Source organism: Ascaphus truei, chromosome 2 (assembly GCF_040206685.1).
Source record: "Ascaphus truei isolate aAscTru1 chromosome 2, aAscTru1.hap1, whole genome shotgun sequence".
Taxonomy (NCBI): Eukaryota; Metazoa; Chordata; class Amphibia; order Anura; family Ascaphidae; genus Ascaphus; species Ascaphus truei.
Genome location: NC_134484.1, coordinates 134711463 through 134724682, shown reverse-complemented (window position 1 = coordinate 134724682; position 13220 = coordinate 134711463). Strand labels below are relative to the sequence as shown.

Genomic DNA, 13220 nt, shown 5'->3' with positions numbered 1-13220 from the left:
CTCACGAGTGTTCAACAAGAGCTAGCAACTTTTTATATATTGTTAAATACCTGCAAAAGGTTTTGTTGCTAGAGCTTTGTAAACTAACAAACACGAAGATGATGGCTTGAAATTACTTTTTTTCACCAGTAAGTTTGTATTTTTAAGACCCAGATAACAGATTTTCTGTGACCTTCAGTCCTACGATTCATCGCAAAGCCACTCTGCGCCCGTGACACAGCCCGCCACCCGCCTTGCGCCTGTGACACAGCCCCCCACTCCTCCTGCGCCCGTGACACAGCCCCCCACCCCCCGCGCTCACACACTTCCTGGATATTGGATAATTCCATCTCCTGGAGATGATCACACATCGCCCAGCAGACGGAAGGCGCACACGTGGCTGCGCACACACAGCGTCGCGAAGCCCCCTTATATCTACTGGACTTGCTGGTGATCCCTGTCCTTCTGCCTGCACCACACCACCAGTTAAGTTCATTTATTTTTTATATATGTGCTTATAGCATGCACCGGGCATCTGTTATATACATATACATACAGTGGTGTGAAAAAGAAAGTACACCCACTTTGAATTCTATGGTTTTACATATCATACATAAATACATAAGTCCACCAATATTTATTTTGGTATCCAATGTCAAAACTAGTGAGTAGGCTCACAGTTACTAACCAGCTCTATGACCAAAGCAAAATAGAAATCATGTGGGCTTTGATCCATTTTATTCATCCACTATAATATTTACTAATATAGGTGTATTTACTAATGTTTACATTAATTTTCAAAGACACATGGAATGTGTTAGTTATAAGACCTTTATTCAAATGAAACCATGGACCTTTTCGGTGTGTAAGCACAGGCACAACAACATCTATAATGTAATCATGTTTCTGTTGTAATGTTCACACTGTCCGCATTAGCATATGACTGCAGACAATTTAGGGCAAAAGAACTACCAAGCATCAGCACTAATGAGGTTGGATAGCTCCTGGCACTAACTTGCAGACAGTATTCCTGTCTACTGTCTAACAACAATAGCAATGCTCTTCTGCTGTAGTGACTTCAACCCCAACTGGTATTCTGGTGTTTTACTGGTTAAATTAGTCATGTATCTCTTTTGAAATCATCACTCATTTGCAACAAAATTGACAAAGCCGGATTCACAGGGCGGTACATCCTTCATGCTATGGCATTTCATTGAGCGGTGACTAATCATTTTAATGAGACATTGGCCCTCTGTAGTTATGGTCTGCCAAGTCTCCTTCTTTATTCAACGCACTGCACCACCGGAAAGGGACATACAGTAGAGAAAGCCCATAATATAAATCAATTCAATGTTTTTTGTTTTTTTTTTAGTTATTACAATGCACTATGAAGCGAGTGAGAATAGTTTAATTCTCATTGCTACATCTTTGCGGCCTTATGCAGGACAACCAGGCCCATATGTGCTAAGCATGCTACTGCTGGAAGACACATTACAGCCCATTGACTTGAATGAGTTGTAAGGTGCCAGAAGGTGCCTTATGGGAGAAGACTGCTCAATAAATGTGGCCCCTTATCTCTCTGTGCGTAAAAAATGAATTGCAAGTAAATAAACTCATTAAAGTTGCATTGTTAATAAACAGAATTCTGCATACATTTATTATACAGAGCGCTACAAAGCAATATACATTACAACTGCCTTGTTTACTATTTCAATATTTTCTATCTTTTTGAAACTTTTATGGAAATAGACCTCATGGTGTATCTACTGCAACAGTCAATTCAATACAAATTCATACATCTGCCTTAGATTGTTATCTTGGATTGCACCAGTAAGACCACACCTTGAATATGGAGTACAATTTTGAGCACCAATTCTAAGAAAAAACATTATGGAACTACAGAGAGTGCAGAGAAGAGCCACCAAATTAATAAAGGGGGTGGACAATCTAATTTATGAGGAGAGGCTAGCTAAATAAGATTTATTTACATTAGAAAAGAGGCATCTAAGAGGGGATATGATAACTATATACAAATATATTCGGGGACAATACAAGGAGCTTTCAAAAGAACTATTTATCCCACGGGCAGCACAAAGGACTCGGGGCCATCCCTTAATGTTGGAGGAAAGGAAATTTCATCAGCAACAAAGGAAAAGGTTCTTTACAGTGAGGGCAGTTAAAATGTGGAATTCATTACCCATGGAGACTGTGATGGCAGATATAATAGATTTGTTCAAAAAAAGGTTGGCCATCTTTTTAGATGGAAAGGTATACAGGGATATACCAAATAAGTATACATGGGAAGGATGTTGATCCAGGGATTAATCCGATTGCCAGTTCTTGGAGTCAGGAAGGAATTAATTTTTCCCCTTAATGGGGTTTTTTGTTTGCCTTCCTCTGGATCAATAAGTAAGTACAGTATAGATATAGGATAAAGTATCTGTTGTCTAAATTTAGCATAGGTTGAACTTGATGGACCTATGTCTTTTTTCAACCTCATCTACTATGTAACTATGTAACTATATGTAACTATGTAACTATGTAACATCTGCGTTAGATTGTTATCTGGGATTGTACATCTGTGTTAAGCTCAGGGACTCTGTAAATCAGTATTGCTGACCTGAGGAAGAGGGAGGACGCTTGTCTTATAATATCAAGTGTCAGCCCTAATACTGAAGTACTCAATAACTATGCACTATCGCACCTGGACTAACACGGCTATTTCTTGTTAATAGATTATAGAGCGATGATTTAAAAATGCTGAAAGATGTGCTGATTAGTGCTTACAATAGTGCAATAGAATGCAGTATACACCACCGTATGCTGTGCTATTCTGTTTACCTGTTGTACAATGGTTTTCTCGCAGCTAGGGATAATGTGCTCTCGACTTCAGTCCTCAGGACTCCCAACAAGTGGCCAGGTTTTCGGGATATCCCTGCTTCAGCACAGGTGGCTCAATCAGTTGTGCAGTCATCGACTGAGCCACTGAATGAGCCACCTGTGCTGAAGCAGAGATATCCCGAAAACCTGACCTGTTAGGGGGTCCTGAGGATGGGAGTTGAGAGCCCCTGCCTTAAGGCTTAGCACTGCTTGCTAAATCTTGCCTTTGAGAAGTAAGCAGGAACGCATTCTTTTATCCTATTATAGTATGTATGCAAGGTTTGGAAAAATCTGATGTTGTATTTGTGTTTAACCTCACTACCGGCTTACAGAAGAAATAGAAATGGCCCGCCTATTACAGTTTTTTGACGACTAAATTTGCAGAGCAAGTGTATGTTAAAGGGCTTGCACTGAGACCATTACAGCTGTGCTTTTTTTTTTATATACTATAGATAATTCAGACAATTAAACATCACACTGGCTTGTCTCTAGGTAGTCCTGTTCTTGTACCACATTTGGGTGCAAATTGATATGATAGATTTTAAGAATAAAGGTGGCTCAAAGTCTCCCAGCTGCAAAACTGGGGCAAAAAGTGGTGCAAAATGTAGCACCCGATTTATAATAGCAAATTTTTGCAGCCGGGAGACATCAGTATGTACTGTAGAACTTCAAATTGTTGTCCACGTTTGACACTTTACTTGCTATTGCACTGTAGTAAAATATAAGTACAGATTTGTCACATCAATCGGGTCATAAGTAAGATCCAATAGAGGATCATCATTTTTCAAGCACATTTTTATATTTCAATATTTTGAGTCGAACCAAAAAAATAACAAATCTCTATTTGTACAAAACCATTGTTTTTTTTTTGTTTTTTTTTAAATCCCATCTTGGATTTTTAGGAAAATAACATTTTATTTGAATATAATAATAGTCTTCAATGTAGTTTTATTTCAAAAGAATGCTTTATGTCAGTAGTTTGATTTAAGTGCCATGTTTTATTGTAGTAGAAGCGTTCATTTCTCTAGGTCCCATTTGAATTTAAGGATATATTTGAGTGGAACAATTTATTTATTTCAGTTGAATATATTTCTATGTAAGAAATGTTAGAAACATCGAGAAAGAATAGTATAAAATAGAAAACACATATATGTAAAAGCTATTAAAAATTGATTGAAAGAGCTACAGTAGGTCAATGAAAATATTATGTGTTGACCTTAAATGTAATAAAATGTGCCGCACTCTGGAACTCTGTAGAGATGAAAAAAACAAATGCCCTATCTCTGTGGAAAGTACTGTAACAGCACAATAATACGCACTGCAAATCTAGAGAACAGGGGGGTGTCTCCACAGCTTTATTTGTATGTGTTTGTGTCCATGCTGACTGGCATTAGGGAGTCCCCCAGTTTAGGGGATAGAAGGGTCACATTACCTTCTAGTTTGTTTGGCCAGATGTCTTTCCTGCAGCCATTGCGTGAAAACACTGCATCCTTATAACAATAAACAAAGACGAGAAAATGGCCCTATGGTTCAACAAGGTGCTTTGTTGACATCTTATCCTTGTTATTGGCTGATCATCCTTATTGTTGGCTCACCACAAAATATGAGTCTTCCTTTGTTGCTTGCAGATGGTGATAGATTAAAAAAAAACCTTCATTAGTTTTATTTTAGAACTTTTCCCTATAACCTATTGGGTCTAGTTTGCAATCACTAACACCCTCCATCAGTGAGAAAACTCAATCTGATGACATGAGACCAAAAGGACAAAACATCTTGCTTTGAGTGACTCCATTGTTCTTGTATTTCCTTGTCACAGGATCATGTGTACATGCTGTTTTACCCATGGGCTGCCTTTATGACGTACAGTGTATGTCATGCTATTATTGTTCGTTTTCCAGGTAGATATTGCATTCTGCGATCGGAGCGCACGTGGTCACGATCCTGGTTAATGCAGCAAAATGGTTAATGCAGCAGGCAGAAATTATTAGGAAGTTCTAAGTATCATACCCAGTGTGCTCATTTGCATGTGATTACCCAGAATCCTCAGTTTAAATGTAACCACTCTATGACGTGACAATGGGATGAATTTTACAACATCAGTGGAAGACATTCAGAAATACAGATACATTCATGGGTTCCCAATCTGTGCCAAAGCCAGTTCATAATTAAAATCTTATACACTAGTTGCACAATAGGGGAATATAATATTTATTGACAAGAACACACATGCAAACATAGACCTTACAGATCTGAAGCTCCTGTATTTTTTTCTGCCAAATGCAGTTATTTAGAATTGCTTTACATTATGTTTAAAACACACAGATTTAATACAAATTGACATATACTTTGCTTGTATGCATTCACTTCTCATTTATTAGAGGAGAAATCATTTTTTTTTTAAATCTGACTAGACTATACTTGATTAAATACCTCTTCTGGCCTCCAATGAAATTCCGTATCATCTACAAAGTTCTCCTCTTCACCTTTGTCGCTCTACCCTCTTCTGCTCCTCCCTACATTTCAGTTTTGATTTCACGCTATAACCTTACTTGTCACTGGTGCTCTGCTCATTACTTTCACCTTACCCCCCTTTCTTCTCTACTGATCTGTCGCCTTAAAACTTTTTACTGTATCCTCACTGCCCGCTACCTGCAGAACTCCCTCACACTCAGTATACACCAAGCAGCTTCTGTCACCGCCATCAAATCAAATCTGAAAACACATTCTGAATGAAGCATTTAAATAGCCTGGACTCATGACCACTGCTCTCCCACCCACAGAGGGACTTGCCAGCACGGAGGGCAGGACATTGTCATCTATTGCACTGACACCTTCCCCTCCTACTCTTTAAGTCTCCTTCCATCATACCACATAGATTGTAAGCTCTCCAGGGCAGTGATTCATTTTCCTATCAAGTGCTTTATGTCTGTTGCACTTATTGTATTATAGAAGAGGATAGTAAAGAGAAGCGCAAAAATCTCCTGAAAATAAATTTTGATTAAAAGATATATAAATACATATATATATATATATATATATATATATATATATATATATATATACAGTGTTCGACAAATCACCCAAAAATCTACTCGCCCAACCCAAAAATCTACTCGCCACCTAGTCCCGCCCCCAACCCCGCCCCTAGTCCCGCCCCCAACCCCGCCCCTAGTCCCGCCCCCAATCTCGCTTTAAAATAAAATATATAAATAAAATACATTTAATAAATTCCTAGTCAGAACAACATTCGTTTTTGACATAAATGTATTTATTGTATTACATTATACTACAATTAGTCCTTGTTACATGTGTGTGTGTAAATGTCGGATCTAGAAATAAAAGCCAGGTGTGAATGACTAGTTTCCTGAACCCCTTAACCAGTGTCTGGATGCCCCCGCTTCACAATATCTAAAGCAGCAATCCCACCTGGGATCTTACCTGATCCGCAGTCCCTCAATGTCCAGGTACGCTCATTCCCGCAATGTTATACATTGGGGAGGTGTTCATTACCTGTCTTCTGGGTTAGGGGGGGTTCCGATGTCTTCCATGTGAAGCTTGAGCCAGATCTGGAAGAAAGCAGTATAGGGTAGTTAAGATTTCGGTGTAGTATAGGGCAGTTAAGATATATAGGGTAAATAAGAGATCCAGAGTGTGAGTGACAGAGAGAGAGAGTATGGGAGTGACAGAGAGAGAGAGTGTGGGGGAGAGAGAGAGAGAGAGAGTGTGGGGGAGAGAGAGAGAGAGTGTGGGGAAGAGGGAGAGAGCGTGTGGGGGAGAGGGAGAGAGAGTGTTGGGGAGAGAGGGAGAGAGAGTGTGAGGGAGAGAGAGTGTGGGGGAGAGAGGGAGAGAGAGTGTGGGGGAGAGAGAGGGAGAGAGAGTGTGGGGGAGAGAGAGAGAGAGAGTGTGGGGGAGAGAGAGAGAGTGTGTGGGGGAGAGAGAGAGAGAGTGTGGGGGAGAGAGAGAGAGTGTGGGGGAGAGAGAGAGAGAGAGAGTGGGGGAGAGAGGGAGAGAGAGTGTGGGGGAGAGAGAGAGAGAGAGTGTGGGGGAGAGAGAGAGAGTGTGTGGGGGAGAGAGAGAGAGAGTGGGGGGGATGAGAGAGTGGGGGGGAGAGGGAGAGAGAGTGTGGGGGAGAGAGTGTGGGGGAGAGAGTGTGGGGGAGAGAGTGTGGGGGAGAGAGGGAGAGAGAGTGTGGGGGAGAGAGGGAGAGAGAGTGTGGGGGAGAGAGGGAGAGAGAGTGTGGGGGAGAGAGGGAGAGAGAGTGTGGGGGAGAGAGGGAGAGAGAGTGTGGGGGAGAGAGAGTGTGGGGGAGAGAGAGAGAGTGTGGGGGAGAGAGGGAGAGAGTGTGGGGGAGAGAGGGAGAGAGAGTGTGGTGGGGGAGAGAGAGTGTGGGGGGGGGGAGAGAGAGTGTGGGGGGGGAGAGAGAGTGTGGGGGGGGGAGAGAGAGAGTGGGGGGGAGAGAGAGAGTGTGGGGGAGAGAGAGAGTGAGTGGGGGAGAGAGAGAGAGAGTGTGGGGGAGAGAGGGAGAGAGAGTGTGGGGGAGAGAGGGAGAGAGAGTGTTGGGGAAAGAGAGAGTGTGGGGAGAGAGAGAGTGGGGGGGAGAGAGAGAGTGGGGGGGAGAGAGAGAGAGTGGGGGAGAGAGAGAGAGAGAGTGGGGGAGAGAGAGAGAGAGAGTGTGGGGGAGGAGAGAGAGAGTGTGTGGGAGAGAGAGTGGTGTGGGGGGGAGAGAGAGCATGTGGGGGGAGAGAGAGCGTGTGGGGGAGAGAGAGAGTGTGGGGGGGGAGAGAGAGAGAGTGTGGGGGGAGAGAGAGAGTGTGGGGGGAGAGAGAGAGTGTGGGGGGAGAGAGAGAGTGTGTGGGGGGGAGAGAGAGTGTGGGGGAGACAGAGGAGAGAAACGGTGGGTGACACACACAGAGGGTGGGTGATACACAGAGAGAGAGGCTGGGTGAGTGACTGGCTGGTTGAGTGGTTTGCTGGGTGAGTGGCTGGGCGGGGCAGGGGTGACTGGGTGGGTGAGTGACTGACACTGACTGGGGGTGGGGGGTGACTGACACTGACTGGGGGTGGGGGGGTGACTGACACTGACTGGGGGTGGGGGGTGACTGACAGTGACTGGGGGTGGGGGGGTGACTGACACTGACTGGGGGTGGGGGGGTGACTGACACTGACTGGGGGTGGGGGGTGACTGACACTGACAGGGGGTGGGGGGGGGGTGACTGACACTGACTGGGGGTGGGGGGTGACTGACACTGACTGGGGGTGGGGGGTGACTGACACTGACTGGGGTGGGGGGTGACTGACACTGACTGGGGGTGGGGGGTGACTGACACTGACTGGGGTGGGGGGTGACTGACACTGACTGGGGGGTGACTGACAGGGGGGGGGTGACTGACTGGGGGGGTTACTGACTGGGGGGGTTACTAACTGGGGGGTGACTGACTGGGGGGGGGGTTACTGACTGGGGGGGTTACTGACTGGGGGGGACCTCTGGTGTCACACACATACACATACTCCCATACACACATACATTCATTCACACACACACATTCTCCCACACACACACACATACAAATTCTCACACACACACAGGGGAGGAAAGGCCGCGACCAGCACCACGCAAATCCCCCACCCACCCGCGCCCATCTCCCGCTCGTGTGGGGGGCAGGCCGACATCCCCCCCCCCCAATCAGCAGGGTGGGTGGGAGGCACGTGGCGAGGTATCCCCCACTGGGCGCCCCAGGTGACAGTCAGCCCCGCCGTGGCCGCCACTGCCCTGCTCCCCTCGCCGGCATGTCACAGTGCCTGGCCAAGCTGCAGGCTGCTTCTTCCCCCCCAGCCTGCGGCGGCATGATGCTCGTGGCGGGGGGGGGGGGGGCAGGCCGACATCCCCCCACCTCATGCGGCGGCTGCGCCATCATGAAGGTAGGGGACGCATGGGAGGCACGTGGTGAGGGCCGAGCCCCCCCCCCCCCCGCAAGCCAACCGGGCTGCAGCAGCGGGGACCTCCCGCCCCTGACATCGATCGGTGGATCGAGGGGAAGGGGACAGGAGGAGGGGAAGGGGACAGGAGCAGGAAGAGGGGAAGGGAGCAGGAGGAGGGGACAGGGGACAGGAGCAGGGGACAGGAGGAGGGGACAGGAGCAGGGGACAGGAGCAGGGGACAGGAGGAGGGGAATGGGACAGGAGCAGGGGACAGGAGAGCTTCCGCGGTGGGGAGTAGGGAGCCATGTGGGGACCAGGGGGATCGCAGGGAAGGAGCAGAGGGGCCGCAGCATGGAGAGTACTTACCCTCCAACAGAGCTCCAGGCAGAATGGCCGCTCGTTGGGGGCGGGCTCATATAGAGCCTGGCCGCGCGCCCACAAAGCCTGGAGCGCGCGCCAATCAGGAGTCAGGTAGGGGAGTTTTTTTTTTTGTTTTTTTTTTAGCGCGAGCAGGGAAATTTCAGCGCGAACGGGGGAATTTTAAAAAAAAACACGTGTGCTGCTTGGGCCAATAGTTACTCGCCCGGGGGTTAAATCCACCCGCCCCGGGCGAGTAAATGTATACAATTGTCGAACACTGTATATATATATATATATAACAATACAGCAATATAAATTAAAAGCAAGAAAGTATAATAACTCTCAATGTCCTGAGGTTACTGGACTCCCACGGGCATCATAGGAATGGTATGAGTCTCATGAATGAGACTGCTAAGATGGCAGTAGGTGAAAAATGGGCAGGTGTCCAGATTCAGACAAGCATCCGTTCTGGTCTTGGATAGTCAGGCAGTCACGGCCTCACTATTCTGGAGAAGGAATAGGCTCCGATGAATGAAGCACCTGATCTTGGTCTCAGACGAGCAGGTATTCATGGCGTCACAGCACAGCATGGAAATTAGGCTCCGGTAGGCACCCGCTCCTACATAGACACACCCCACATCTCCGTCAGCTGCACAGGTGTTGCTAGAGCTGAAATCACCTGTGTTCGTAGATCAGCTGTGACAGGGGTACTCAGAGGTGACGTCACCACCCCGTACTACTTAGAGCCCGGATAGTCTCAGATAGTATAAAATGAAAAGTACACTGAGCAAATAAGGAGCATTTCTGGAAACAGACTCAGTTGAAAAATAGCACACAATCTAATCCAATGTGTTTCGTAGCAGGTGTTACTTCATCAGGGATTGATTGCAAAAAGAGAGAGTGTGCTATTTAAACTCCTCCATAGATGGCGATTGGTCAGAGAAACAAGGTGTACAGTAAATGCTTGAGATAATAAACACCTCATTGGTTGATGCAAAATGACCAATTGGGAGTACAAATACATTAACAAGAAAGGTGGATTAACACAAAGAAGAGCAATGTCACAGGTTTATATAATATTTATAAAATCCAAAAAAAACATATTTAAAAAGAAAAAATGTCTAATTAAGGGAGAGAAAAGAAGGGGGAGGAAAGACAAGAGTACATGTTAATACATTTATTCAATACATGTTTACCAAAAATAGAGTTAAGCCAGGGTTCTGACTAGTTGTTAAAAACGTGTTGGAGGAAATAAAGACACATATACACCCCCAACTAGGGAACAAGGTAGGAAACGTATGCCAAATATGGAATAAGTGATTGCAAAGAAAGAATGCACCACCACATAAATTGCAATGAGGGGTCCTACAACTAGAGAAAAAGAGATTAATAAAGAGAAATTATTATTATTATTATTATTATTATTATTATTATTAAAGAATGTCTATATGCTCATTCAATCCCAAAGGTGCCATAACTCTCCTGTTTAGAGAGTGCCTTGACTCTATCACCTTCCCTTCTGTCTATTGGAACAACTTGAATACCTTTATATTGAAGAGAAGATGGATTCTGTCTGTGGCATGCCTTAAATTTTTAGAGACACTATGTTTATCAAAGCCAATTTTGATGTTCTGTACCTGGTCTAAAATGTGCCCTTAGTTCCTCAAGTGCCCTTAGTTCTACCTAAATAAAGGAGACCACAGGGGCACTCGAGGAGGTACATGACATGTGTTGTTGAACAAGTAATACAATCCTTACCAGTATATTGATTAGAGGAAATAGAAGAAGAGAAGGTCGTGTGATTTTTATGAAGAAATTGAGACTCTAGACATTTGCCACATGAAAAGTTACCAGTAGGTTTAGTAGGAAGCCATGTCGATGTAGGAACTTGGGATGTTTTGAAACCTATGTCACTAGGGGCAAGTGAACTTTTAAAGTTATTAGTTTTCCTAAATAATATTTGTGGCCTATCAGGCAATCTAGGCCCCAGAACTGGGTCACTACCCAAGATGTTCCAATATTTATGAATTATCTGTTTAATAGCATTACCGTGACAATTATATTTAGTGATAAAGGGAACATTGATTAAATCCGTAGTCCGAGAATGAGAGGTAGAACGGGCTTTAGTAATCAACAATTGATCCCTATCAAGGGCTCTAGCATGATGCCATGCACTGGTCAGTAGGTCTGATTTCTAACCTCTAGATAGAAATGTATTAAAGAGTTCACTAGCTTGTTGTTCAAAATCCATATCACGACTACAATTACGTCCGAGTCTTATAAATTGGCCGGGGGGGATATTATTGATCTATTGTTTATTACGATCAGTTGTGGCCATCAAAAAACCATTTGTATGCACTTTTTTTTTTAATGAGTGGTTGTAACAATGTTACCGGTGCTCTGAGCTTCAAGGTGGATAGGGATATAGAGAGAAAAAAGGGGGAGCACAGGTTGAAGAATTTGGGGTATCTAGAGTATCTAAATAGATATTTGTGGGTGTGCTTGAAAGATATATTAAATCACTTACACGGCCTTGTGTAAATGCTCTCACAGCAAGGTTTACTTGTCTTAGTGTTCTCTTGGTCGGTTGCCTTCTTCTTTTCAGGACTTGGTTTTCTTTCTGGATATCTTCAATAGTCCTCGGCTTACAATGTGGATGTCTCCCTCGGAGTGAACAGATTGAAAAACAGTGGTTTAGAGGGGAATACAGACAGTACTGATCAAGTCCAATTTTTTAGCTCTAAATGCATATATATATATATAAAGGCAGTAATTACTGCCAGCACTCACACGGGCTAGTGTGAGTACAATCCTAGGGGAAGGTATCTTTTTATCCCAATCTGGTCTTTACACGTAGTGATCTATAGGTGTAATAAGGGTCCAGTATTTAGTGATATATATAAATCAAATAATACTCACACGGCCTTGTGTGAGTAAATACACATCAAGGTATCTTTATCTTGAAAGTCTCCTTTTCTTCTTTTCAGGTTTGTAAGCTTCTTCCTGGTTTTCTCTGGTGGTCTTCAACTTTCAGTGTGGTAATCCCCCTCGGTGTGAACAAATTGGAAAACAATTGTTAGTGGGGAAACATCAACATAATTCTGTGATAACCCACTAGAAAAGCCCAAGCAGATACGTAAAAGCAGCAAAAATGCTGCAGGCACTCACACGGGCAAGTGTGAGTGCAATCCCAGGGGAAGGTATCTTTTTTTTCCTGTTGGTGTCTTTAAGTCTGGTGCCCTGTGAGGGTGATAATGATCTGATATGTATAGATCTATAAAAATAAAAATAGAAATAAAAATGATACTCACACGGCCTTGTGTGAGTAAATGCACATCAGGGTATCTTTAACTTCTTTGTGATACTGATAGTGTTAATCTCCAAGTGGGCCAGTGTAGGTAGATGACCCCTCCTTGGTGTAGATGTGAAATTGAACACTGTCACGATTTTCGTGGACTACAGCAAAATTTATTAAAAAACATATATAAAAACAATGAGAAAGATGCATAAAAAGAAACATAAAAAGAAAAAGCCAGCCGTCTAAAGGAAATTGCTCGTGGGTCTCGTGGAGCGCAGCTAACTTGCCCCGCGTCCGGATATAGTGCTGCCTCCTCTCAGATCCACTCCTTGACGGTGGCTGTGCTGGGTCAAAATTGCCTAGTGGTGAGAGCAACGCATTTCGACTTTTGGTCTTCCTCAGGCTCCGCTAAAATGTCTGGTGATAGATCCAAATAATTAAAGATTATTGTACTAATGGGTGCTAACTCATGAGGGATCTTACACTTCTTAGTCTATAAACTGCCTTCATGGCTTAACACCATTTAGAAACTATGGCCCTTAAAGGAACATTACAGACATCATGCAGACATTTTTTTTAATTATAAATCAGTTCTAAATTCTATTATAAAAGATTAATATCAGATCTTCTACTTTACTTGAACTCGGAACAAGTAGATATAACTTCTGGGGATTTTTGTAGTTTATGCTGTTCTGTCATCAAATCATCGACGCTTGCAAAATTGCAGCAAATTGCATTTCTATTACAATTGTGTGAAGGGGGAGCACCAGCATATGCAACCCTA

General features: G+C 44.1%; 1 protein-coding gene across 2 annotated transcripts in view; it reads left to right on the top strand.

The window, feature by feature from the left end:
* Positions 1-13220, top strand: part of COLEC12 (collectin subfamily member 12) — a 178103-nt gene that overhangs the window by 131615 nt on the left and 33268 nt on the right. The gene's annotated exons all lie outside the window — the stretch shown is intronic.